The 25,941-nt window shown below is 37.6% G+C and overlaps 1 long non-coding RNA gene across 1 annotated transcript in view; it reads right to left on the reverse strand.

Moving 5' to 3' along the window:
• LOC118015123 overlaps positions 1-25,941 on the reverse strand; it is a 157,517-nt gene that overhangs the window by 45,810 nt on the left and 85,766 nt on the right. The window contains exon 2 of the long non-coding RNA XR_004680537.1: positions 4,267-4,418. This is a non-coding gene — a long non-coding RNA (uncharacterized LOC118015123). The remainder of the gene's footprint in view (positions 1-4,266; positions 4,419-25,941) is intronic.

The following is a 25,941-nucleotide window of genomic DNA, read 5'->3' on the forward strand; positions in this document are numbered from 1 at the left end:
TTTCTTTCTTTCTTTCTTTCTTTCTTTCTTTCTTTCTTTCTTTCTTTCTTTCTTTCTTTCTTTCTTTTCTTTCTTTCTTTCTTTTTTTAAGAGTTCAGCTTTTTATTGAACAGGTTCAGAAGAGGTTTAGTCAGAAAGACCAAAGCCTGAGTCATCATCAGACTCCCTGATTCTTCTTTCTTCGCTTCCATCTCCTACTCATAAGCTTCCTCTGGACGACCAAGCACCTTATTTAACCCAGTCTCCACGTGTCCAAAGAATTGATTTTGTGAACTATTCTTCTTAGTACAAAAATAATTTATCACCATGAGTTTATTACTTATTTTAAACGTAGGAATATTGACACACCTGTTAAATTATAAGCTCCTGGAGTAGATGGTCATTTCTTTTAAGCTTCATTTCAGTTGATCAAAAGATTGGCATGTAACAGGTACTCAATAAATTCTTATTCAATGAATGGATTCATGAAGGACTCAATACACTGTTCTCCTTTGAGAGATAGTTGTTGTTTATCTGTTAATCTCTTATCCTTTCTATTATTTTTGTGGATATGATTCATTATTTAAAAGTTCACAAAATTAGCAATCCATGAAATGGGACCAGTACTTATAAACATGTCTTTCTAGGGGCGCCTGGGTGGTTCTGTTGGACTCTGATTTTGGCTCAGGTCATGATCTCATGGGTCGTGGGATTGAGCTCCAAGTGGAGCTCAGCAAAGAGTCTTCTAGAGATTTCTCCCTCTGTCCCTCTCCCCACTTGCACAAGTGCTCTCTCTCTCTCTCTCAAATAAATAAATAAAGCTTAAAAAAATAAATATGTCTTTCTAGAATTTAAATAAAAACTTGAAAAAAAATTTTTAAAAAGAAAATAAAGCAGAAGGGAAAAGAAGGGAGTCGTTCTCCTTTCCCTCATGTGGGAATGGGCACAGTTTAGAAATAACATGTATAGATTTTCAAGTTTACAGAGAAGTTTCACACTTGATTTTTTTTTAAAGTAGGCTTCCCCCCCAGCATGGAGCCCAAGTCAGGGCTTGAACTCAGGACCCTGAGATCAAGACCTGAGCTGAGATCAAGAGTCAGTAACTTAACCGACTGAGCCACTCAGGTGCCCCCAGAAGTTTCACACTTGAAATCATTTCATAGGGAAATGTGCTTTATTTTATGCTCATTCTTTTCTCTGTGTTTATCTCCACTTCTTACTTCCCACTTCCTCATCATCATGTTCTTTCTTTTGGACTTTAGGTGCCCATCGTCTCAAGTCCCTCTCCAGGGGACACTGAGAATGGAATGGAAAGAACCCTGGATTTGGTGCTAGGAAATCTCAGTGTAAATCCTGACTCTGGGCACCAAGCAACTGGCAAGGCTTGGGGAGGCATCCACCTCTCAGAGCTCAGTCTCTTTCCTGTGCAGAATGGACATTCCAAGGGGTCTTGCACAAGGGCCCCAAAGAATGCTCTTTGGGTCATCCCTTCTTCCTTAGTTTCTCCCCTTTTCTTTTGCTCACGTCAGAACATTGTTTATTAGTTTTACTATTTAGATTTAACTTTACTGATATAATAAATCTAATATTAACCACTTCCCTTAACTCATTTGATTGGTAACTGTATCAGGTGAATCATTCCAGTGATGCTGAGTCATTGTAACGAGATTGTTTCTCAATCTCCACTACCTCACAATTTAGATTTTAATTGCTTTAGGTTGGATATAGCAATTATATTTTGACAGGACTGAATAAAAATTCTGTAATGTATAACTGCTGAAGAAATATTCATGATGTTATACTGTTAAAAGTGTACTAGTTGCAAAAAAAAAAAAAAGAATTTAAAAATAACACCAATGATGCTAACTCTCACAATTGCAAAATCATTTAAAAAGATGAATAAGGGGGAAAAAAGATGAATAAGGGGATTAGTCAGCCCTGTAGTCAGATGACAGACCTTCCTAAGTAAGGCTATATAGAGAACTTCATTCTCTATGTGGAGCTTCTAATTAACTTTCTTTTTTCAAGTTTTTATTTAAATTCCAGATTGTCAACATACAGTGTAATATTAGTTTCAGGAGTAGAATTTAGTGATTCATCACTTACATGTAACATCCAGTGCTCATCATAACAAGTGCCTTCCTCAATATCCATCACCCGTTTAAGCCATCCCTCTACCCACCTCCCCTTCAGCAGCTTCTAGTTTGTTCTCTAGAGTTAAGAGTTTGTTTTATGGTTTGCCTTGCTCTCTTTTTACCCCCATGTTCATCAGTTTTGTTTCTTAAATTCCACCTATGAGTGAAATCATATGGTATTTGTCTTTCTCTGACTTATTTATTTTGCTTAGCATGATACCCTTTAGCTCCATCCATATCTTGGCAAATGGTAAGATTTCATTTTTTTTTTTATGGCTGAGTAATATTCCATTGTGTGAGTGTGTGTGTGTGTGTGTGTGTGTACCACAAATTCTTTATCCATTTATCAGTCAATGGACATTTGGGCTCTTTCCATAATTGGCTATTGTTGATAATGCTGCTGTAAACATCGGGATGCATGTGTCTCTTCAAATTGGTATTTTTGTATACTTTGGGTAAATAAATAGTAGTGCAATTACTGGATCATAAGGTAGTTCTGTTTTTAACTTCTTGAGGAACCTCCATACTGTTCTTCTAATTAACTTTTGAACTCATAATTCCCTGTGGGTTTGCCACATTTATTGATTCAATCCTTCTCTCAGTGACACATGGATGCCATTCAAAACATATTTTTAAGTAAAACTCTTTTGTCTTTTTTCCAGCTAATAAGTAATCTTTACTACAGAAAGAAGAAAATACAAAGAACAAATAATATATAATTGAGTTACATTCCAGGTATAAGTTTTTATTACTCAAATAGGCATGCATATACAATATTAAACAATCAATGTCCCAAACTTTCAACTTTGGCGTTCTCTTTCTTAAATCTGCAGGGCTCTTCTTTAAGTATCCAGATTCTTGGAAATGTTGACCCATCTTCTAATATATACTGGAATTTCTTTTAGAATTTTGGATCTAGAAGGGGCGCCTGGGTGGCTCAGTTGGTTAAGTGACTGCCTTCGGCTCAGGTCATGATCCTGGGGTCCTGGGATTGAGCCCCGCATCGGGCTCCCTGCTTGGCAGCGAGCCTGCTTCTTCCTCTGACCCTCCCCCCTCTCATGTGCTCTCTCTCTCTCTCTCTCATCCTGTCTCAAATAAATAAATAAAATCTTTAAAAAAAAAAAGAATTTTGGATCTAGAGATACTTCTTGATTTTTTAAAGAAATGTAAGAGATCTGAAAAGTCTATTAAAATCCCCTTTATGCCATTGAATCTAGAGTCATTTCTTTTGACTTAGATTAAAACTACTGTCCAAGTAGCCAAATAACCAAGCAACTCAACTAGTATCTATAAGTTCCACCTACAAATAATTCTGATTGAGAGTTTGTTTAGTTATGTACATTCAGACACTTACTTGGTTTTTGTATATAAACCAAGCATTTTTATGGACAATACAATTCTTCCTTCTTTATTTTCAGCAACCATTCATTCAAAACTTGTGTAAGCTAGCTTCTGCTATAGTAACAAATAATCCCAATGTCTTTGTGGGTTATAACAACACATGTGCTCAAGTTGATGAGGGTGGTGGTTCTGCCAGATTTAGCTGAGATTGGTAAAGCTAGATCTTGCCCCCATGAAACACATATTTTCATTCCTTGGCCAGGCTGAAGGAGTAAGCCAGTACCTTGGACATGCTATTTTCATTTTGGAGGGAAAAATCGAGACTGGACACCAAGCCATGCAAAATATGCAAGAATATTTAAAACTTCTACTGAGATATTCTCTTAGCCAAAGAAAATAATATGACCTAGGCTAAAGTCCGTGGGCAAGAAAGTAGACTGTGCTCACAGAGAAGCGTGGTAGGGTATGGAGGGAATGAATATTTGTAAAATAATGCAATCTACCACACCTGCCATTGTTTACAAATGTTCACTTCCTTCCTATGAACAAACATAGTCACCCCATTCTAACAATATTCTAAGGTCTCATTCAATCAAAACATCTAGATTGAAATCCAGCCTCTTAGAATATATATCATGCTCAAACATAGCTCCTCTTGACTTGGTATTTGCACCCCACACAGCCATCATAAAATAGTGGAACCCATAATAAACACTCTTATTTAGAAAGAGGGAGAAAGGGAGAACCCAGCAATCACTGATCCACAGCAATTCTGAAATCCCAATGATGAATTGTTATAAGGTCTACTAACCTGAGTTAGTATAGAAAACTTAATCAATCTTCAGTTTTGTTTCCTGGAGGTAGAGTCATAGTCTATCGTCCTTCCAGGAGGTCCTTCCTTTTCCAATATCCTCTTTGTGAAAAATTGCCCTCTGTGGCTATTGAACAGCTTCCTCAGGCTGCCTATAGAAAGTTGAGGGCTCAAGAATAGTTTTATTGTTCAAACAATCACAACTCCTTTTAATTCAGGCTGGTGGCAGTTCGGTCATTACAACTCTCTCAAAAATATTGTTGGTTTTTTTGATACCTTTGTTTCTTATTAATGCCTCCTGCCAGTAACCAGATCCATAATTATAAGACATTCTTCTAGGCTTAATTATAGATAATTTGAACTCTTTAGACTTTCATTGGGCCAAATCTATGGTATCATTACCCTGAGCCATTTTGTATAAGTGAAATGACTTACCAGGGATCACTTTAAAGGAATCAGAAGTCTGAACAAATAGTATAGTGACAACAGTCTTGATTTGATCTTTGCTCTCAAGTTTGAGTCTTATTAGTAATAAGTGATAGTAGTAATAGTTTTAATTAGGTGAACTTTTACTTAATAGAATGAAAATAGTAGCTCTTCATATTATGAAAGATGATGAAAACATTTTATAGGCACTTTATAATATTAATTTTGCATAACTGCTCATGTCTTCTAATCCTTATAATGGGCTTCTAAAAGAGAATAGATAATATAAATTGCTTTTCTTCCATTTATCCACTTTAAAGTTTATTTGAAATTATCCTTAAAATCGCCTACATATTACAGTATTTTTGTATTCAGAATATGCTCAAGTTGCTAAATTTCTGATATGCTTCAATTCACTAAAAATAATTCAAATTATTCCATGTAAGAAAATGCACACACAACTAGAAAATGACTTTCCATGCCCTTGAGTTGGTCTTTGCACTGAGGTTTGGTCTTAATTAGTAAATAGTTTAATGGCTGGAGATGAAAAACTGTTGCATCTTTTAACACTGTCTCTGGATTTCTGGATTCCCCTTTTCTCTTCCATACTTATTGAAAAAAAAAAAAGGCCAATTATTTTCTCAGCTCACCTCTTTCTTATAATGACCAATAAGCCATTTGGGGCCACTAACATTCTGTCTCAAAAAGTCTTTGCCAAAGTCACAAGTTCATAGGTTATTTTCTACCTTTCAGATTATCTCAGGTGACAGTTTTACCAAAATTTTCACCATTGTATAGAATAGATTGGCATTTTTGCAGCCTCCTTTAACAGTAGGGCTCTCATAGTAGGCATGGTGCAAATACTACATATTTTAGTTTTTTTGTTGTTACAGTAGTGCCTTGCTTCCAGGAATCAATTTCTTTATTAATCAACTTTTATTGTGATGACAAGCAATCTTCAAATCTCAGCAATTTACAATAGTCATTTGTCACTCACATTACTGGGCTCTACTGGGCTTTTTTGGCTTTTATCATGTGTCTTCTCTCTTTGAACCAAGTCTGAGATAATAAAAAGAAAACCACAGACCCAAAATAGTATCACTTAGGCTGAGTCTCCAAACTGGGCTTAATCCCTAATCTAACTGCAATTTCAATCTCCCCTGCAGATGTAGTTTTAACCGCCAGTCGGGAATTCTCTGATCGGCACCAATGAAATAATCGGCCAAGTGGGCCCTCTCCATTCTTCAAAGGAAGATGAGGTGATCTGCAGGATAAGACCTTCTGCTCCTGGCCTTGCCTAAAACAATCCTTTTCTTTTGCTAATAACTTTTTTGCCCCACCTTCCTTCCTATAAAAACCTTCCATTTTGTACAATTCCTTGGAGCTCCCCTCTACTTACTACATGGGATGCTGTTTGATTCATGAATCCCTTAACAAAGATCTTCAAATTTACTAGGTTGAATTTTGTTTTTTAACAGAAGAGTAGCCACTATTTCAAAAATGCTTTGCTGACTGTGGAAGGCAGGAAGAGGAGGAGTGTCAAACCATGCAAGTATTTTTAACGCTTCTACCAAGATGTGCTGCATGTCATATCTGCTCACATCCCATTGGCTAAAGCACACCACACAGCCATCAAAGTTAACCAAAATTAATTGGTGAAGGGAGCAAATGCTTACCATAGCACAGAAAAAAAAAAATCTATGAACAAAAAGTGAAATATACCCAACAAATATTACTGAAAAGATACTATGACAAATATTTCCTCCCAGCTGCTAAAAGCATGCTGTGAACAAAACAGTGTCTCTGATCTCAGAAAATTCAGTCTAATGGAGAATTCCACTAAGTAAAGAAGCAATTGAAATGTAATGTGAGGAGCATACATGACTGCATGCCACTTAACTCAAAATTAAGACTTTAGGGAAGGCTTCTGGGAGGAAGTAATAATTGAACTGGTACCTGGATGATGAACAGGAGTTAGACTCATGAAAGGAGTCAAGGAGCAGTGGGCTGGGTTCTCAGTGGCTCAGCATGAGCAAGGCCTGAGGGCAAGAGGGAACTTGGGGAACCAAAAATAATTCAGCATGGTGTTATGGCAGAGACAACCCTGCCAGATGCACAAAACAATATTTGAATATTTCATATTCAAGAGATAAGTATTAGGTTTAAAACTGTGGAGTTGCTGGTCCCATAAACAATCGCACCATAATATACTGCTATCCACAAAAACTGAAAAAGAAAAACAAACAAACAAACAAACCTATGCCTTACACAGGTGCAATAGACTAGAGAGCATGGACATTTACATTTACACAGTCAGGGTGAAGGCAGAAGTGGTTTTATTAAACTGCCTTTTGGCCTGGCACTTTTCTCCAGCATACTTTGTGGGAGAAATCCTCAGTATTGAAATTGAGTGAATGCTGTTAATATGGTAATTACTTTGCCATCAAGGGCAACCACTGGCAAGAGAAAAATTGCCTTGAGGTTTATAGTTTATATATCTGATTAGAAAATACAGTTGCTTCTGTCAATTAACTACATTAGCCAGATTTGGGGGGGAAAAAGACAAATTGAAATGGAATTTTACTCTATTACTGTTCAAGGGTGTGGCTTTGAGTTTGTCCTAACCAATGTGAAAGAATATGAAGAACATAGTGGGGGAGGGACGTGCTTGGGTGGCTCAGTCAGTTGAGCTTCCAACTCTTGGTTTCAGCTCAGGTCATGATCTCCGCATTGTAGGATCCAGCCCCGTGTCAGGCTCTGCACTGGACATGGAGCCTGCTTAAGATTCTCTCTCTTCCACCATCTCTGCCCCTTCCCCTGCTCTCAAGCTCTCTCTCTCTCTCTCAAATAAATAAATAAATAAAATCTTAAAAACAAAGCAAAACAAAAGAAATAACAAGTGTTGGCAAAGATGTGGAGAAAAAGAACCCTCTTGAATTGTTGGTGGGAATGCAAACTGGTGTAGCCACTATGGAAAACAGTATGGAGTTTCCTCAAAAAAAAATTAAAAATGGAATTACCATATGACCCCACAATTCCACTCCTGGGAATTTACCCAAAGAATATGAAAACACTAATTCGAAAAGATACATGCACTTCTACGTTTATTGCAGCATTATTTCCAATAACCAAGATATGGAAGCAATCCAAGTGTCCACTGATAGATGAATGGATAAAGCAGATGTATATGCATACAATGGAATACTACTCAGCCATAGAAAAGAACGAAATCTTGCCATTTGCAATCACGGATTGATCTAGAGGATACAATGCTAAGTGAAAAAAGTCAGTCAGAGAAAGACAAATACCATATGATTTCACTCATAGGTGGAACTTAAGAAAAAATAGGACAAAGGAACAAAGAGAAAAAGAGAAAAACAACAGAAAACCCCACCTAATATAGAGAACAAACAGGTGGTTTCCGGGGCAAGGTGAGTGAGGGAACAGGTGAAATAGTGAAAGGGATTAAGAGACCACTTACAGTGATGAGCACTGAGCAATGTATAGAATTGTTGCATCATCATATTGGATACCTGAAACTAATATAACACTGTATGTTAATTATACTTGAAAAAAATAAGATATGATAAAATATGGCTTTGAAAAGTAGGCCAGGATACAGAATTTTAAAATATTCACCTTTGTTTAAGACACTCCTCACTTCCCTTAAGCACCCATGTTGCCTATCTCTGTAAGGACTAGTCTAAGAAGAGAAGTCATAATCAGTAAAAACAAAAATCCAGAAAGAATCATGGAAGAGATCAGATGTTGATGAAATATTAATGCACTGTATGTGATCTTTTTATGACCAAAAACATTCGTCACACTGTCATCTTAGGCAAAAGTACTGAAAAGGCAAAGTATGCCTTTGCTTTCTTACATTCACCTGTGATCTCATTGTTTTTGCTACAAAATTACCACTTTTTCTCCATCTAATATTAATAGCTACTATTCAGTGGTTGTTTCACCAGGCTCTGGACACTGTGCTAGTCAATGTGTGTACATGACATAACAATAGCATATGAATGCACTTCCCTCACTTGTCAGTGAGGCAACTGAGACACCTCAAACATTAAATAATTCTCTCAAGCACATAAAGCTAGTAAAGTGGTAGAGACGAGACTCAAATCAGATCTTTCTGACTGTAAGAAAATGCATAGTTCTGGGGCGCCTGGGTGGCTCAGTTGGTTGAGCGACTGCCTTCGGCTCAGGTCATGATCCTGGAGTCCCGGGATCGAGTCCCGCATCGGGCTCCCTGCTCGGCGGGGAGTCTGCTTCTCCCTCTGACCCTCCTCCCTCTCATGCTCTCTGTCTCTCATTCTCTCTGTCTCAAATAAATAAATAAAATCTTTAAAAAAAAAAAAGAAAGAAAATGCATAGTTCTGACCAGTCCACAACACTGCCATCTGCACTGGACATGTCTCTCACACACTGTAAGGCATGGCTAGACAGAAGCAAGTATTAGCTTAATATAATGCTAAGGCATAAAGGAGTCTAAGCCCTCCCCGCCCCCAATACCTTCTATCTTTTCATTTTGAAAAATGAACTTGCGCATTCAAATGAATCTCTGATTGGATTGGTTTCAAGTAAGGTGACAGAAGGAAATGAAACATGTTAGACGAATTGAGGACGTATTTGGAAAGAGGAGTAGGGGTCATTCAGTCGCCATTTGAATCATCCCACAGAGTTGGTAGTGTAATCTTCTCTGGCTGATGCTTTCTAATATCCCACACCCACACAAGTCAACCTTGCTCACCTCTTCTCCCAGAAGTGTTTAGCAAAATTTTGACTAAAAAGAAAACATTGAAGAAAATCAGTGAGGTGTATTAATAGCATACATGAATTTAAAGACCCTGATACCAAGGCAAGCTTTCCACTCGTCTTCATTGATAATTTATTTACTAAGCAATTTCAACTTATCCTTTGATTTTTTTTACCTACATCTTATGTGAATTATTTTGCCATATACTTACCCACCTTCATTTACTTATAGAGTTAATCTCTCTTTCTTTTGTGTTCCCAAAGCATTTAGTAACCTTCTTTATTATGACAGCTTTTACACATTACATTTTATTATTATTATTTTTTTTTTACATATCAAGTGTTTTTCATTTTAACGATCTCCTAGGGTTACATCGACTTACAGATTTTTAATGAGAGCATTTAACAGTGTTTGGCACTGATTAACTGCTGAATAAGTAAACTTACAATTTCTATATCTGTGTTTCCTATTTGAAAAATGCCAGCCACAGGGGCAATTGTGACCTAACATATGCATGCAAAACTGATTCCTCTAATTCATTTCTTTCTCTGTTTTCTTTGCTCATTCCTCTTTCTCTTGCAACTTGTGCTTTCCCTTTTGCCCTTTTCCCTTTTGGTTCTTTTTCTCTGTCTCGCTGACTCTACTTGCCTTTCATCACTGTCTGATTAGCTTCATTCTGCAATGAGCTCCTCTTTGCGTCAGGGAAGATGGTCACTAATATCAGGTTCAAATTTTCCAAGCTTCATAATCTTAGCAGAAAGAGAAATTATTTTTTGTACCATTAAAAATGTTATCATCCTGTCTTGATATATCTTATCTTACTTTTTGGCTGGTAATATTCTAATATGGGGTAAGTCAGGAGGATATACCTCAGATATCTGGAACCTGATCATACCTTTCGTGCTGTATTACTTAGGTTTTTATTGGGATAATGCTATGTGATAAACAACCCCAAAAATCTCAGCTCCGGTCTCAGAAGAATCTTTCTGGTTGTTGCAAACTTGGTGCCAGTAGCTCTTAGGCTGCATGCTTCCTCTTCAAAGTACTCAATGTGTCCTATTCCCTCAACCTTTGATTTAAAGCCTCAGGCTTCATTCTAGTTGCACTAAATTAGGTTATGCTACTGTCTCTCTGAACTAGTCATAGACCAGGCTCATGCTAATTATGTTAGGCCTGAGCCACATGTGCTACTCACCGAGCTACTTCTCTGAAGCACATCAGCTGCTTAGCATGGTGATGGATGGTTACATGAAACATAGGCTGGGTGTTAGAACCAAAAGAAGGTGATTAAAGGCTGCCAGAATCAGCAAATGCCCAACACAGAATATGATGCTTGCATTTAAGTTCAAGTTTGTGGTTAAGCCTACTCTGATCTTAGGAAGAAGGATTGGGCAACAGCCATGATGTGAACTGGCTATTAGTAGATGCCGCCTCCAAGATGGAACTGAGAAAATTTGCAGAATAAAGAAGGAAAGATGAAGAAGAGGTACTTTGTAACAGTGATATTTTTCTTCTACCACCTGATCTAGTGATAAAGAGCAGCTACTTAAATTTAAACTTTCTTTCCCTGGAAAGAATATAAGACATTCCGAATTAGAAACATCTGTTGGTACATTAGTCATTGTTCCAGTTCTAGGGGGGAAAATAGTAAAATGTTGGTCTTGACAATGGAGGAAGAGTTACCCAGAAAATTTTTTTCTTGATTAAAAAAAAATCAAAATATATATGTAAGAAAGAGAGAAATGTTAAATAATACAGGAATTCTGAAAAAAAAATCCAGTACATCTGAAATTTCTGGTGCACAATAAATACTTGATGGTTAAGAAACAATTTTAGTGATGCTGACAAGATTATATAGCTGCTTCCAGGTCATACCACTGAGTGTCTCAGACTCTGTGTTTATTCAAAGGACTGTTATGCTATATCAATGAAGGATTTCCTATATGGAATTCACTGTTCTTGGGGCACCTGGGTGGTTCAGTTGGTTAAGTGTCTGCCCTCAGCTCAAGTCACGATCTCAGGGTCCTGGGATCGAGCTCTGTGTCAGGTTCTGTGCTCAGCCGGGAGCCTGCTTCTCCTTCTCCCTCTGCCCCCGACCTGTGCGCACGCTCTGTCTCATAAATAAATAAATAAATAAATAAATAAATAAATAAATAAATAAATAAATAATTCACTATGTTTATAAAGCTCCTACCTTAATCTTTTAAAATATTTGTCTGTAAGGTGGTTTTGAACCTGAAGATTTTGGGTACTCTTCATAACTCTACTGGAAGCCATTCCTCTAAGGATGGCCCACAATTGTTTGCTTGTTTACATTCTAGAGATGAAATGGAATAATATATGAGATGTGATTGAAATAGTCCTGAGTACATGGAAAGTGCTCAGTAAACTGCAGGACCCAGTTATCTTTCTTACTACTGCTCTTCTTTTGCCCCATATAATTTGAATCGCTTTTCTGTAAGCAAATTCTGCGTGCAAGTTGCTGCTCTAAGGATTTGGTGGCAGGAAAGTCCACCAACACCTCGGTCTGATCTCAGAGGATGAATAAAGGAGGCAGCTGGTTTCTAACATCTTTGCTTTGACAGCTCTCAGAGCCACCAGAGCCTCACATGCAGTTGGGGCTATTGGTAGGTCCTGGAGAAAGAATTCTTGAACATCCTCAGAATGCCAATGTTTTTTCAGGGAATAGTATCCATGTGTCTCAAAGTGAAAATTAAATCCAAACTTCCTTCATCATCAAACACTTTCTGTTCCTCTTTGAAAACTTGGTGAATCTGGTGCTCATGAAAACATGGGTTAGTGAAGATCAGTGTGAAAGGCTAAATAACACATGTCTTCTTCCTCCTCTTTGGTTCTTCCTTTTCATGGTCCTAATACTTCTCCAACAGAAGAAAAGCAAAGAGGCAAAAAAGACATAGAAATGATGCTACAAATGATCACCCCTCAGTTAATGACAGAAGAAATGCTAGTTTAATGCAATACAGCTTGTACTGATAATTAAATACTGATCAGCAAATGATCATTTAGAGGTTTGCAATTACTAAATTGTTATGCTATGATTTATTTGAGTAAGAATTTTGTGATACGTTTTAATTACATTACTTACAAAGAGCAGAGGCTCTGACACAAAATGATTAGTTGTCTTCATTTTGAGGTTTTTATTTTAAAATACCTATAGAGAATTTTTTAAAGATTATGCTCAAAATACAAAATGGAAACTAGAAAAAGTAGTCATGGGTATTTTAATACTTATTTATATTTACAGAAATGCAAATCAAAATGAGATTTGATTTTTTTTTAAAGATTTTATTTATTTATTTGACAGAGAGAGAAAGCATGAGCAGGGGGAGCAGGAGAGGGAAAAGCATGCTCCCCGCTGAGGAGGGAGCCCGATGCGGGACTCGATCCCAGGACCCTGGGATCATGACCGGAGCCGAAGGCAGACGCTTAACCATCAAAGGCACCCAGGTGCCCGAGATTTGATCTTTTAATGTTTCAGGCTAGACCAGGTGAAATAGCAATGTATGTGGAAATAAATAGATATTTTGAAGGGAGAGCCATCAAGATCTGTAGTTGAATTGGATCTGGCATGGGAAAGAAAAAAAGGGAGTCAAGGATAACTCAGATGTTTTTACTCTGAGCACCTGGAAGGATGACTCAAATAGGAAAGCCATGAACCAAGCAGGGATGAGGTAGGAGTACAGAGAAGAGGCGTTCCTTTGGGGGCATGATAAGTTTGAAGTTTGATTCTATTCTCATAAGCAGTTTATTTTCCACAGGCCCATTTTGATTAAATCTCTTGATTTCCAGGGTATAATATTCCTCAACTCAAACCCAAGGAAGAGATTTTTCTCTTCATAATTTGGCTTTTCACAAGTTCTGATAGTGCAACAAATTTTTTGAGATTATCAACTTTGAAAAACAAAAGTGTAAACATAAAAGCAATGTGCCATAACAATCAATTATTGCTATCATTATGTGTTGCGCATTGTGCTAACTGCTTTATAAATGTTAAATTTTCTCCTATTTTCAGATAAGAAAAATGAGGATTTAAAAGGTCCTGGGGACATAGTTAACACAGCAAGTGAGACCATTTTGATTCTAAAGGCCATGCTTAAAGGCATTAAAATATATGTTTGCTTTTTTTTTGAAAAATGGTAATACTGATTTTTATGCATAAATTCTAAACATTTCTAACATTTATCTTTTACCTTTTATAGCATATTTTTATTCAATTTCATTCTAAATAGAAGCAAATATTCAAATTAATCAATCATAAACAATATGTAGCATGATTTATTATACCTGGTTCCAATATAAGAATTGATATGGCATCAGAGCAATCATCCTGAATTGTTATCAGAATTAGTAGTCATAAAAATAAATGCTTATGATATTGTTGAGTGAGCTGAAAAATATGTCAATGATATACAGTACATAACTTTATTTTTGAAAATCAGGAATTAGGCCAGCAACATTTTTTTAAAAGTTGACAGTGTGTATCATTCCAAAAGATAAGCTTAACAAATTACAGAGTTTTTGCAAATATAATTTTCAAGATGGTAAGCCTAGTGAACAGGTACTGGATCTAAATATTAAAATATTAATGTGGGCATATTAGTCCAGGAGGAAACTTCTTAGTGATGAGAAGCAATTGCCCAAATGAAGGAAAGGAGATTAATCAACTACTGATTAGCCTTGAAGGAAATCCAGTCACTGGATTTTCTCCAGAAAAAAATCAGTCTCCTCTGGGCTGCACATAAAGTAAGACCAGAAGAGGAATCTAGTGGTGCCAAAAGCAAATCTGGATTAATCATTAGTGGCTGCTCCTTTGACAAGTGTGGTTTCCTGCCTGGGATGTCATGCTTCTGTATTAAGTTTTGACTGCCAGCATGGCCAGAGACCATCATCCCTTCATCATAGCATCCTACGGAAGGTCCCATGATGTCCCACTTCTCCAACATCTTCTCCAGAGAAATTTATGTTAAAAGGAGCATCCCTAGTGGCACTGAAGGTGAAATGAAGTAACAAAAGGGCAGATTGGTGCTTATGGGGAAGGAAAGTCTCACTGCCTTGCCCTGGTGATAGTGAGGTATAATTATAAATTGACTCTGTAGATAAAATCTTTACTATAGAAAGTCTTTAGATTTTTAAAATACAAGCAATAGGGGTGCCTGGGTAGCTCGGATGGTTGGGCGTCTGCCTTCGGCTCAGGTCATGATCTCCAGGTCTATGATCAAGCCCCTGTCAGGCTCCCAGCTCAGCGGGGAGCCTGCTTCTCCCTCTGCCTCTGCCTCTCCCCTCGCTTGTGCTCTCTCTCTCTCTCAAATGAATAAATAAAATCTTTTTTTTTTTAAGATTTTATTTATTTGACTGAGAGAAAGAGCACAAGTAGGCAGAGCGGCAGGCAGAGGGAGAGGGAGAAGCAGACTCCCCGTTGAGCAGGGAGCCCGACATGGGACTCCATCCCAGGACCCTGGGATCATGACCTGAGCCAAAGGCAGACGCTTAATGACTGAGCCACCCAGGCGCCCCAATAAATAAAATCTTAAAAAAAAAATACAAGCAGTAAGAGTTGCCTTTTTTCCTATTTCCCCAGAGTATCTCTAATAGCCAGTAGCCAACCCACAGAAATATGGAAAGCTACCTCAAAGAGAGAATACAGAAGAGCTAGAAGAGTTACCGATATTCAACGTGGCCAGGTGAATGAGCAGAGGGTGACAGGCTGGACTTTTCTTTTCACCTTCAACTCATATGCTGTCTCTGTGCCTATGTGGCAGAATCGGCATAACCAGCAAGGCATCCTAGCTCTTTGAGTGTTTCCATCCTTGTTATCACCTCTTTCATGAATAAAGCCTTTAATCAAAATCAACTATTGCATTCTGCCCTTGGTAGCCCTTCCCATTCTGCCTGTATTGGCTCAGCCAGACAACCTCCAAGGTGAGCCAAGAAGGGATGACTGCGCCCTCCCCCTCACACTCCAAACTTGTCGAGATGGGGTGAAATTATCCTGTTATACATTTTGAAAGATTATTTGTTGAAAAGTAAGAAATGATTATTTTTTCAACTCATTCCTATGTATCAATAATCAGAGAATTAGAGAAGTCTCTAAATTAGACCACTCATTCTCTGGTTCCAATTAACATTAATCAAGAAACCTTCCTTACCTCTTAGGTTTGTGTGCCTGACTCACACAAGACCTGATATGATTATGCACATTTCATGATTTTTTCAGATGGACTGAATCAATATTGAAATTGCACCCTCCCCTCCTCCCCGAATTAATAACATTTGAAGTCAACCATTTCTTTCTTTTCTGTAATCAATGGAACAGCTTCCTTCCTCCCTCCATCTCTTGTTGATATTAGCTGGTCTTCTGGTCAGCTATTACTTGGCATTCTGATGCCTTTCTTTGCTAACTACCAGCTGTTTTAAGACTTCACTTTTTCTTTTTCTTTTTTTTTTGAAAACTAAATGCCTTTGCAGAAACACTTTTTCCTAATGGTGAATTTATTCAAGAAACTTAACATAATTTGAGATTCTGGCAACTGTAGGCTTTTAAAAAAAACAAATAATAGGGCTTATTTAAAACCAGATTTAAGGTGAAATAGGAAAATGAAGAATCTCTTTTAGAAAAAAAGCTTTAGAAATTCTTAATAACCTTAGTCAGTCCTAACTAGTAGGCTAATAAGGTCCTTTTTGTAAATTAACATTCTTTTCTTTTGGTGTCTCATTGAATATTACTGTGCTATTCCTTTACTTTATTCATTAAAATTAAAAAAGCCTGCTTATTTAATGCATAGAATGCTGATTTCCCCTTGGATATCTTAGACTCTGGTTTATTTCCTCATTTCCAGTCTTCACAATTTTTTACCTAAATAAATGGCTATATTTTCCTATTCTTAATTTAAAAACAGGTCATGAGAAAAAAGTTATGCCAATGCAACTAATCTTTAGATTGCCAGCGCCAGGAAAGCAACATTCTTAATATTGTCCTCACTGGCTTTCCTTTTGGAATTGTGGTGCCAGGGAAAATGATTTACTGCCAGTCTGGCCTGGGACTTGGGCTTTTAGAAAAGATTTATTGGCATCAACTTTGCATAAGGCCATAATCAGTCCTGAAAAGACATTTGTCACTATAAACCCTTATTTTCAGGTGCCTGACACTTTCCATAAAACTATACTTCAAGTGGAAAAGTCATTTGGGTTTTCAAATCCTTTATTCCAGGATTTCTTGATCATTTAAAAAGTCTAGCATTTCTTGAACTTTCTGGATACACTAGCTCAGTGTTTCTGGGACCTGTCCCTAGGTTTCCGCGAGGCAGGGAGCGGCGGGAACCATAAATGTACATTTCAAACACGTGCCTGAGGAACTTCTGTAGCAAGTAGGAAACTGAGAAACATTCGCAGGACAACAGGTATGGGGTCCTGTGCATAAGCTCTGGCTCCGTTTGTGTAACCTTGACTAACTGAATGGTTTCTCTTTCTCATTCGTTTCTTTGTATTTTCCTTATGCATGCTTTAATACTTTCTGTTTATAAATCGTGAAGTTTAAAGAAAATAAAGTAAGCGAGTACCTACCTTACAGGAAGTACATATAGGAAGCAGATGATGCATCTTAGCTCTATTCTTTTCTCTACAATCCATAATAACAAACACGAACACACGAACAAAATTACATGTTTATGTGCACCCATGCATACTCTGCACTCAGTCGGGGGTGGAGAAGCTCTAGGAAGGGTGAGTTGATCTCTTGATCAGAATGAACAACTTAAAATTCACTTGTAGGAAGCAGCAATTAAGGCAAGGCTATAGCCCTGCAAACAGTTGAGGTTAGGGGACATAAAACAAGAACCAAAGTTTACTGCAAGATGGACAATTAGAGAGGCCCTGTCTTGAAACACCAAGTCTCAAGGATGACTAAGAAGCTGAAAACATTCCTCAAGTACCAATGACAGGCCTTCAGATTTAAACAAAGAGTTTAAAGTGCTTAATGCACTTAAGGTAGCCTGAAATAGCCAACTATTTACTTTACCGAATTCGTTAACTAAGAAACTGTGCACAAATTAATTAGTCCATCGTTTACTCTTATCTGTGCCACAAATCAGAGGGGTTCAAAAGTCAACCTAAAAGCACTTGTGCATTTCAATTGATTCCAAATGTAAAGTCATTATAGCATTTGCTTTTTATAAAATAATTTATAGCAATCATCCTCTATAATGTGAATCTGTGAGCTCTATCTGAGGTTACTTACATGTTTAAGTTCTGAATTTTATATGATTGTTGCATTCTACTTCCTCTTAGAAATACCTCCCTTTAGTAAGTTTTGGAGAAAATACAGTAAATCATGAAATTAGCCAAAAGAAAGAAACCACCAAGCAGTAGTACATTTTATCCTGTATCTATTTTGGTGTTAGTTCAAAACATACTGTTTAAATTGTTTGTTTATTTATTTATTTATTTATTTATTATGTTATGTTAATCACCATACATTACATCATTAGTTTTTGATGTAGTTTCCATGATTCATTGTTTGCATAGAACACCCAGTGCTCCATTCAGTACGTGCCCTCTTTAATACCCATCACCAGGCTGACCCATCCCCCTAACCCCCCTCCCCTCTAGAAGCCTCAGTTTGTTTCTCAGAGTCCATAGTCTCTCATGGTTCATCTTCCCCTCCGATTTCCCCCCTTCATTTTTCCCTTCCTACTATCTTCTTTTTTTTTTTTTTTAACATATAATGTATTATTTGTTTTGGAGGTACAGGTCTATGATTCAACAGTCTTACACAATGAAATATATATTCAAAGAAGGGTTTTGCCTTAGTCACTGTTTTATGAATAACCAAAGAATATTTTGTGAGGTGTTACAAGGAAAAATAAAAATCTGGTAAATTTAATATCCAAGTCTTATTTAGCCTAATGGATTTATTACTTGGACAGATACAAATACATTTATTAATTCAAAATAAAATTTTACACTGACATAGATATCTAGGTCCTCAACATTGTTTAAATGTTTTAATACCAGTCTAACATTTATTCTGATTATTTAAAATGGATTATAGATAATTAGAAAAGAAATATTCAAATACTAGAGATGAAAACCTCATGGAATATTTTAAATGCTTGTTGGTTATAAAAATATAAAACATGAGCTTGTCTCATCAAATGATCAATAATCAATTAAACAACCAATATTGATTGGATTGACTATCTTAGATACACTAAGACAATACAAAAGAACTCTTGCATGGAGCCCCAGGGAAACCACATTGCTCAGCCCCAGTGGGTGTTCATATTGTGCACTGAGGGTGGTGCCACTGGAATTAAGCAGGGCACCCCCAGTCTGCGGGGTTGGATGCACCAGCCCTTCATGCCTCCTGTCCTCAACTAGCTTACAATACATCTGAGCAAGGGTAGGAAGCAGGCAAAATTGGAGGTAAGATTAATACACATGAAACAATAGTAGCAAGAAAGTATATATAGAAATAAAATGAAAAAGAAGGGAGAAAAAATAAAATGAAGATGGCATACGCCACAGACATGGGAATGTGGTTTGTTTCTTTTTCCCTCATTAGGTGATAATGAGCAGATTCTAAAATAACTTGGGTACCTGAGCATGCAGTTGAGTACCCACTATGTGTAACAGCTTTGCCTGTGGGCACTGAGAAGCCTGGAGATTAATGACTACAACTGAGGCCCTGGTAAAAATTTTACAAATGATCTGAGAAGAGCCTATAACCTTTAGTCGTTTGATGAGATTGGGTTTTAGCCATAGGAAAATTTCAGTTTCATCATGAAATTACTGACTTGATAGGTTACATTCTATTTCTGTATTTTAACCACATTGTGAATTCGTAATTCTATGGTGAAAGCACCTTTTATTTAAAACGTCCCAAGAATGCTGGCTGGGGGTGGGAGTGGGTTTTGTTTAGGGAAGGAATTGTGTGTGCGGTGTTATGGATAAGGAATGGGTTCACAAAGACCAATTCCATGAAAAACATTTCTTGTAAACTTATGACAGAATGCTGTTACATATAAAGTTGAGCATGCAATTGAAAAGTGGTATGGACAGCTGAATGCTGTAGGTGTTTTATTCATCCTTCAGGCCTTGGCTTAGGAATCACTTCCTCCAGGAAGCCTCCCTGTTCTCTAAGGTTAGGTCACTGTGTCCCTCCTGTGGCTTTGCAGCCTGTGCTCAACTATCAATACACTTATTACTTGGTTGCAATTGCCTGTTTACTGTTCTGTCTCACATAGCAGAATGCAACAACAACAAGCATTCATTAAACATTTTGCTTAATAAATCATCTTTCTTAAAGGTTTAAGTAATTATCTCCTTTAATAATAAGAACCAGGGCGCCTAAATGGCTCAGTTGATTAAGGGTCTGCTTTCAGCTCAGGTCAAAATTCCCGGGGTCCTGGGATGGAGCCCAATTCTGGGCTCCCTGCTCAGCAGGAAGTCTGCTTGTCCCTCTTCTTCTGCCCCACCCCCCACCGCCACCGGCTCATGCTCGCTCCTTCTCTCAAATAAATAAATAAAATGTTTAAAAATAATAAGAAGAACCATCCAGTGAGGTAGTTAATACTATTAGGTTATTTTACAAATGAGGAAATAGAGCTGTGAAGAGGTTAAGAAACTGCCCAAGGTCAAAGAGCTAGAACATTGCGTAGTAAGACTTCAAATCCAAACAGTCTGAATACAAAGCAGGGAAAGTGTATTTTACACCAGCTGCTGGCACAGTGTTGGGCACTTAGCATCCAAATATTCATTGAACGAATAACTGATGTCAGATGAGAGGGAGACAGATGCAGATTGGACCTATACAAGAAAGCTTGCTAGGGAGAGGGTGGGATTTGAGCTAAGCCTTGAAGAATGGGCAAGATTTAGATGAATTTACAGAAAAGTGGAGAGCATTAGGCCTGGAGAACTTGAGCCAAGCAATGAGAATGCATACACGGTGTGTTTTGGGGATAATCAGAAGGCTGTGGACATGGAGACTGGGTAGGCAGGTTGAAGTCAAATTGTAGAACATCTTAGAGATGCAGGCAAAGTAACTGGGTAGGGAGCAGAAAGCCAGATTGTGTGTATGAGAGTGACATGATAAGAGTAGTTTTTAAGTGAAAGCATTAAGTAAAAAAAGCAACTATCGAGGTACATTTTAAAGAATGCCTATTTTATCCAGATTATCTAATTTGCTGGCATAGAGTTGCTCATAATATGTTCTTATAATTGTTTGTATTTCTTTGGTGTTGGTTGTGATCTCTCATCTTTAATTCATGATTTTATTTATTTGGGTCATTTCTCTTTTCTTTTTGATAAGTCTGGCCAAGGGTTTATCAATCTTACCAATTCTTTCAAAGAACCAGCTCCTAGTCTCGTTGTTCTGTTCTACTGTTTTTTTGGTTTCTATTTCATTGATTTCTGCTCTGATCGTTTTATTTCTCTTCTCCTGCTGCGTTTAGGCTTTATTTGCTGTTCTTTCTCTAGCTCCTTTAGGTGTAAGGTTAGGTTGTGTATTTGAGACCTTTCTTATTTCTTGAGAAAGGCTTGTATTGCTATATACTTTCCTCCTAGGACTGCCTTTGCTGCATCCCAAAGATTTTGAACAGTTGTGTCTTCATTTTCATTGGTTTCCATGAATTTTTAAAATTCTTCTTTAATTTCCTGGTTGACCCATTCATTCTTTAATAGGATGCTCTTTAGCCTCCATGTATTTGAGTTCTTTCCGACTTTCCTCTTGTGATTGAGTTCTAGTTTCAAAGCACTGTGGTCTGAAAATATTCAGGGAATGATCCCCATCTTTTGGTACCAGTTGAGACCTGATTTGTGACCTAGGATGTGACCTACTCTGGAGAATGTTCCATGGGCACTAGAGAAGAATGTGTATTCTGTTGCTTTGGGATGGAATGTTCTGAATATATCTGTGAAGTCCATCTGGTCCAGTGTGTCATTTAAAGTCTTTATTTCCTTGTTGATCTTTTGCTTAGACAATCTGTCCATTTCAGTGCGGGGGGTGTTAAAATCCCCTACTATTATTGTATTGTTGTCAATGTGTTTCTTTGCTTTTGTTATTAATTGGCTTATATAAATTGGCTGCTCCCATGTTAGGGGCATAGATATTTACAATTGTTAGATCTTCTTGTTGGATAGACCCTTTAAGTATGATATAGTGTCCTCCCTCAACTCTTATTATAGTCTTTGGTTTAAAATCTAATTTGTCTGATATAAGGATTGCCACCCCAGCTTTCTTTTGGTGTCCATTAGCATGGTAAATGGTTTTCTACCCCTCACTTTCAATCTGGAGGTGTCTTTGGGTCTAAAATGAGTCTCTTGCAGACAGCATATCAATGGGTCTTGTCTTTTTATCCAATCTGATAGGCCGTGTCTTTTGGTTGGGGCGTTTAGCTCATTTACATTCAGGGTAACTATTGAAAGATATGAATTTAGTGCCAGTGTATTGCCTGTGAGGTGACTGTTACTGTGAAATGGATGCATTCCTAGAGCTGTATAAACTACCAAAACTGAACCAGGAAGAAATAGAAAACCTGAACAGACCTATAACCACTAAGGAAATTGAAGCTGTCATCAAAAATCTCCCAACAAAGAAAAGCCCAGGGCCAGATGGCTTCCCAGGGGAATTCTATCAAACATTTAAAGAAGAATTAATACCTATTCTTCTGAAACTTCCAAAAAATAGAAATGGAAGGAAAACTTCCAAACTCGTTTTATGAGGCCACCATTACCTTGATCCCCAAACCAGACAAAGACCCCATCAAAAAGGAGAATTATAGACCAATATCTTTGATGAACATGGATGCAAAAATTCTCACCAAAATACTAGCCAATAGGATCCAACAGTACATTAAAAGGATTATTCACCACGACCAAGTGGGATTTATCCCTGGGCTGCAAGGTTAGTTCAACATCCACAAATCAATCAATGTGATACAATACATTAATAAAAGAAAGAACAAGAACCATATGATCCTCTCAATAGATGCAGAAAAAGCATTTGACAAAGTACAGCATCCTTTCTTGACCAAAACTGTTCAGAGTATAGGGATAGAGAGTACTTACCTCAATATCATAAAAGCTATCTATGAAAAACCCACAGCGAATATCATTCTCAATGGGGAAAAACTGAGAGCTTTCCCCCTAAGGTCAGGAACACGGCAGGGATGTCCATTATCACCACTGCTATTCAACACAGTATTAGAAGTCCTACTCACAGCAATCAGACAACAAAAAGAAATCAAAGGCATCCGAATCAGCAAAGAAGAAGTCAAACTCTCACTCTTTGCAGATGATATGATACTTTATGTGGAAAACCCCAAAGACTCCACCCCAAAACTGCTAGAACTCATACAGGAATTCAGTGAAGTGGCAGGATATAAAATCAATGCACAGAAATCAGTGGCATTCCTATACACCAACAACAAGACAGAAGAAAGAGAAATTAAGGAGTCAATCCCATTTACAATTGCACCCAAAACCATAAGATACCTAGGAATAAATCTAACCAAAGAAGCAAAGAATCTGTATTCAGAGAACTATAAAATACTCATGAAAGAAATTGAGGAAGACACAAAGAAATGGAAAAACGTTCCATGCTCATGGATTGGGAGAACAAATATTGTGAAGATGTCTATGCTACCTAGAGCAATCTACGCATTCAATGCAATCCCCATCAAAATACCATCCACTTTTTTCAAAGAAATGGAACAAATAATCCTAAAATTTGTATGGAACCACAAAAGACCCCAAATAGCCAGAGGAATGTTGAAAAAGAAAAGTAAAGCTGGCGGCATCACAATTCCGGACTTCCAGCTCTATTACAAAGCTGTCATTATCAAGACAGTATGGTACTGGCACAAAAACAGACACATAGATCAATGGAACAGAATAGAGAGCCCAGAAATGGACCCTCAACTCTATGGTCAACTAATCTTTGACAAAGCAGGAAAGAATGTCCAATGGAAAAAAGACAGTCTCTTCAACAAATGGTGTTGGGAAAATTGGACAGCCACATGCAGAAGAATGAAACTGGACTGTTTCCTTACACACACAAAAATGACTCAAAATGGTTGAAAGACCTAAATATGAGACAGGAGTCCATCAAAATCCTAGAGGAGAACACAGGCAGCAACCTCTTCGACCTCACTTGCAGCAACTTCTTCCTAGAAACATTGCCAAAAGCAAGAGAAGCAAGGGCAAAAATGAACTATTGGGACTTCATCAAGATAAAAAGCTTTTGCATAGCAGAAGAAACAGTCAACAAAACCAAAAGAACACCGACAGAAGGGGAGAAGATATTTGCAAATGACATATCAGATAAAGGGCTAGTATCCAAAATCTATAAAGAACTTATCAAACTCAACACCCAAAGAACAAATGATCCAATCAAGAAATGGGCAGAAGACATGAACAGACATTTTTCCAAAGAAGACATCCAAATGGCCAACAGACACATGAAAAAGTGCTCAACATCACTTGGCATCAGGGAAATCCAAATCAAAACCTCAATGAGCTACCACCTCACACCAGTCAGAATGGCTAAAATTAACAAGTCAGGAAAAGACAGATGTTGGCGGGGATGCGGAGAAAGGGGAACCCTCCTACACTGTTGGTGGGAATGCAAGCTGGTGCAAGCACTCTGGAAAACAGTATGAAGGTTCCTCAAAAAGTTGAAAATAGACCATACGACCCAGCAATTGCACTACCGGGTATTTACCCCAAAGATACAAATGTAGGGATCCAAAGGGGTACGTGCACCCCGATGTTTATAGCAGCAATGTCCACAATAGCCAAACTGTGGAAAGAGCCAAGATGTCCATCGACAGATGAATGGATAAAGAAGATGTAGTGTATATATATATGGGATTGCACCCTCCCAGCGTAGCACAAATTAAGTATGATAGTATTCTCTGTTAAGTTTCAGGGTCGTCACCATCGACTGTAAACTTGCTAGGGGGGGACATCCTGGGATATTTAGCCCATGTATTGCAGCTAAGCATCATCTTCTTCTTGGTCTTTTGCTGGTGTATGTATATATATATACATACACACAATGGAATATTATGCAGCCATCAAAAGGAATGAAATCTTGCCATTTGCAATGATGTGGATGGAACTGGAGGGTATTATGCTGAGTGAAGTAAGTCAATCAGAGAAAGACATGTATCATATGATCTCACTGATATGAGGAATTCTTAATCTCAGGAAACAAACTGAGGGTTGCTGGAGTGGTCGGGGGTGGGAGGGTGGGATGGCTGGGTGATAGACATTGAGGAGGGTATGTCCTATGGTGAGCTCTGTGAATTGTGTAAGACTGTTGAATCACAGACCTGTACCTCTGAAACAAATAATGCATTATATGTTAAAAAAAAAAAAAGAAGAAGATAGTAGGAAGGGAGAAATGAAGGGGGGGAAATCGATGGGGGAGACGAACCATGAGAGACTATGGACTCTAAGAAACAAACTGAGGGTTCTGGAGGGGAGGAGGGTGGGGGATGGGTTAGCCTAGTGATGGGTATTAAAGAGGGCACGTACTGAATGGAGCACTGGGTGTTCTATGCAAACAATGAATCATGGAACACTACATCAAAAACTAATGATGTAATGTATGGTGATTAACATAACCTAATAAGAAAAAAAAGAATGCCTATTTTGCTAATAAACTGATTTCAGGGAGGATAGTTTTCATTTTATTATGTCTACTCAGTCAACTGAGTGCCTGTTCTTTATTATATAAACACTGTAAAGGATGCAATAATTTGCAAAGGTGGTTTAATATAATTTCTTTTAGATGTATTAGTTTCAATCTTGAAGTAGGTTTTATTTTCTTTTAAAATACTAGGAGGCTCTCATTTCACTTAAATATAAGCTATCTTAATGCCTTCAATCGTATCTAATATGTCCTTTGTCAAATATATTAATCTCCTATCTGGCATTCAATATAGTCACCATTTACAATGATTAGGTCAGTCCAAAAATTAGTTCCTTAGCTTATCAATTTCTTAATAAATGTTGCATGCAATTGCCAAAGAACTGTACGGTTCTGCCCTTGGCTCTTATTTGGTATATGGTTCTATAGTTTGGAGAAGGCAAACTCATCAAATTTATAGATGACACAAAGCTGAAAAGAAAACAATCTGTCTGATGTCACAATCTAGAAAAGTTGGAGCAAAGGTCAAATCTAACAAGATGGAACCACTGGGGATAGATTATGTTTCTAGGTCCTATGAAAATAACTGTACCAGCAAAAGACCAAGAAGAAGATGATGCTTAGCTGCAATACATGGGCTAAATATCCCAGGATGTCCACCCTAGCAAGTTTACAGTCGATGGTGACGACCCTGAAACTTAACAGAGAATACTATCATACTTAATTTGTGCTACGCTGGGAGGGTGCAATCCCATTCTACATTGATAATGGGTTTTAAGTAAACATATACATCATATATGTTTTTTTTTTTTATTCA

The sequence above is a fragment of the Mirounga leonina genome, unplaced genomic scaffold (genome assembly GCF_011800145.1).
Source record: "Mirounga leonina isolate KUSES-001 unplaced genomic scaffold, KU_Mleo_1.0 Mir_165, whole genome shotgun sequence".
NCBI classification, from domain to species: Eukaryota; Metazoa; Chordata; class Mammalia; order Carnivora; family Phocidae; genus Mirounga; species Mirounga leonina.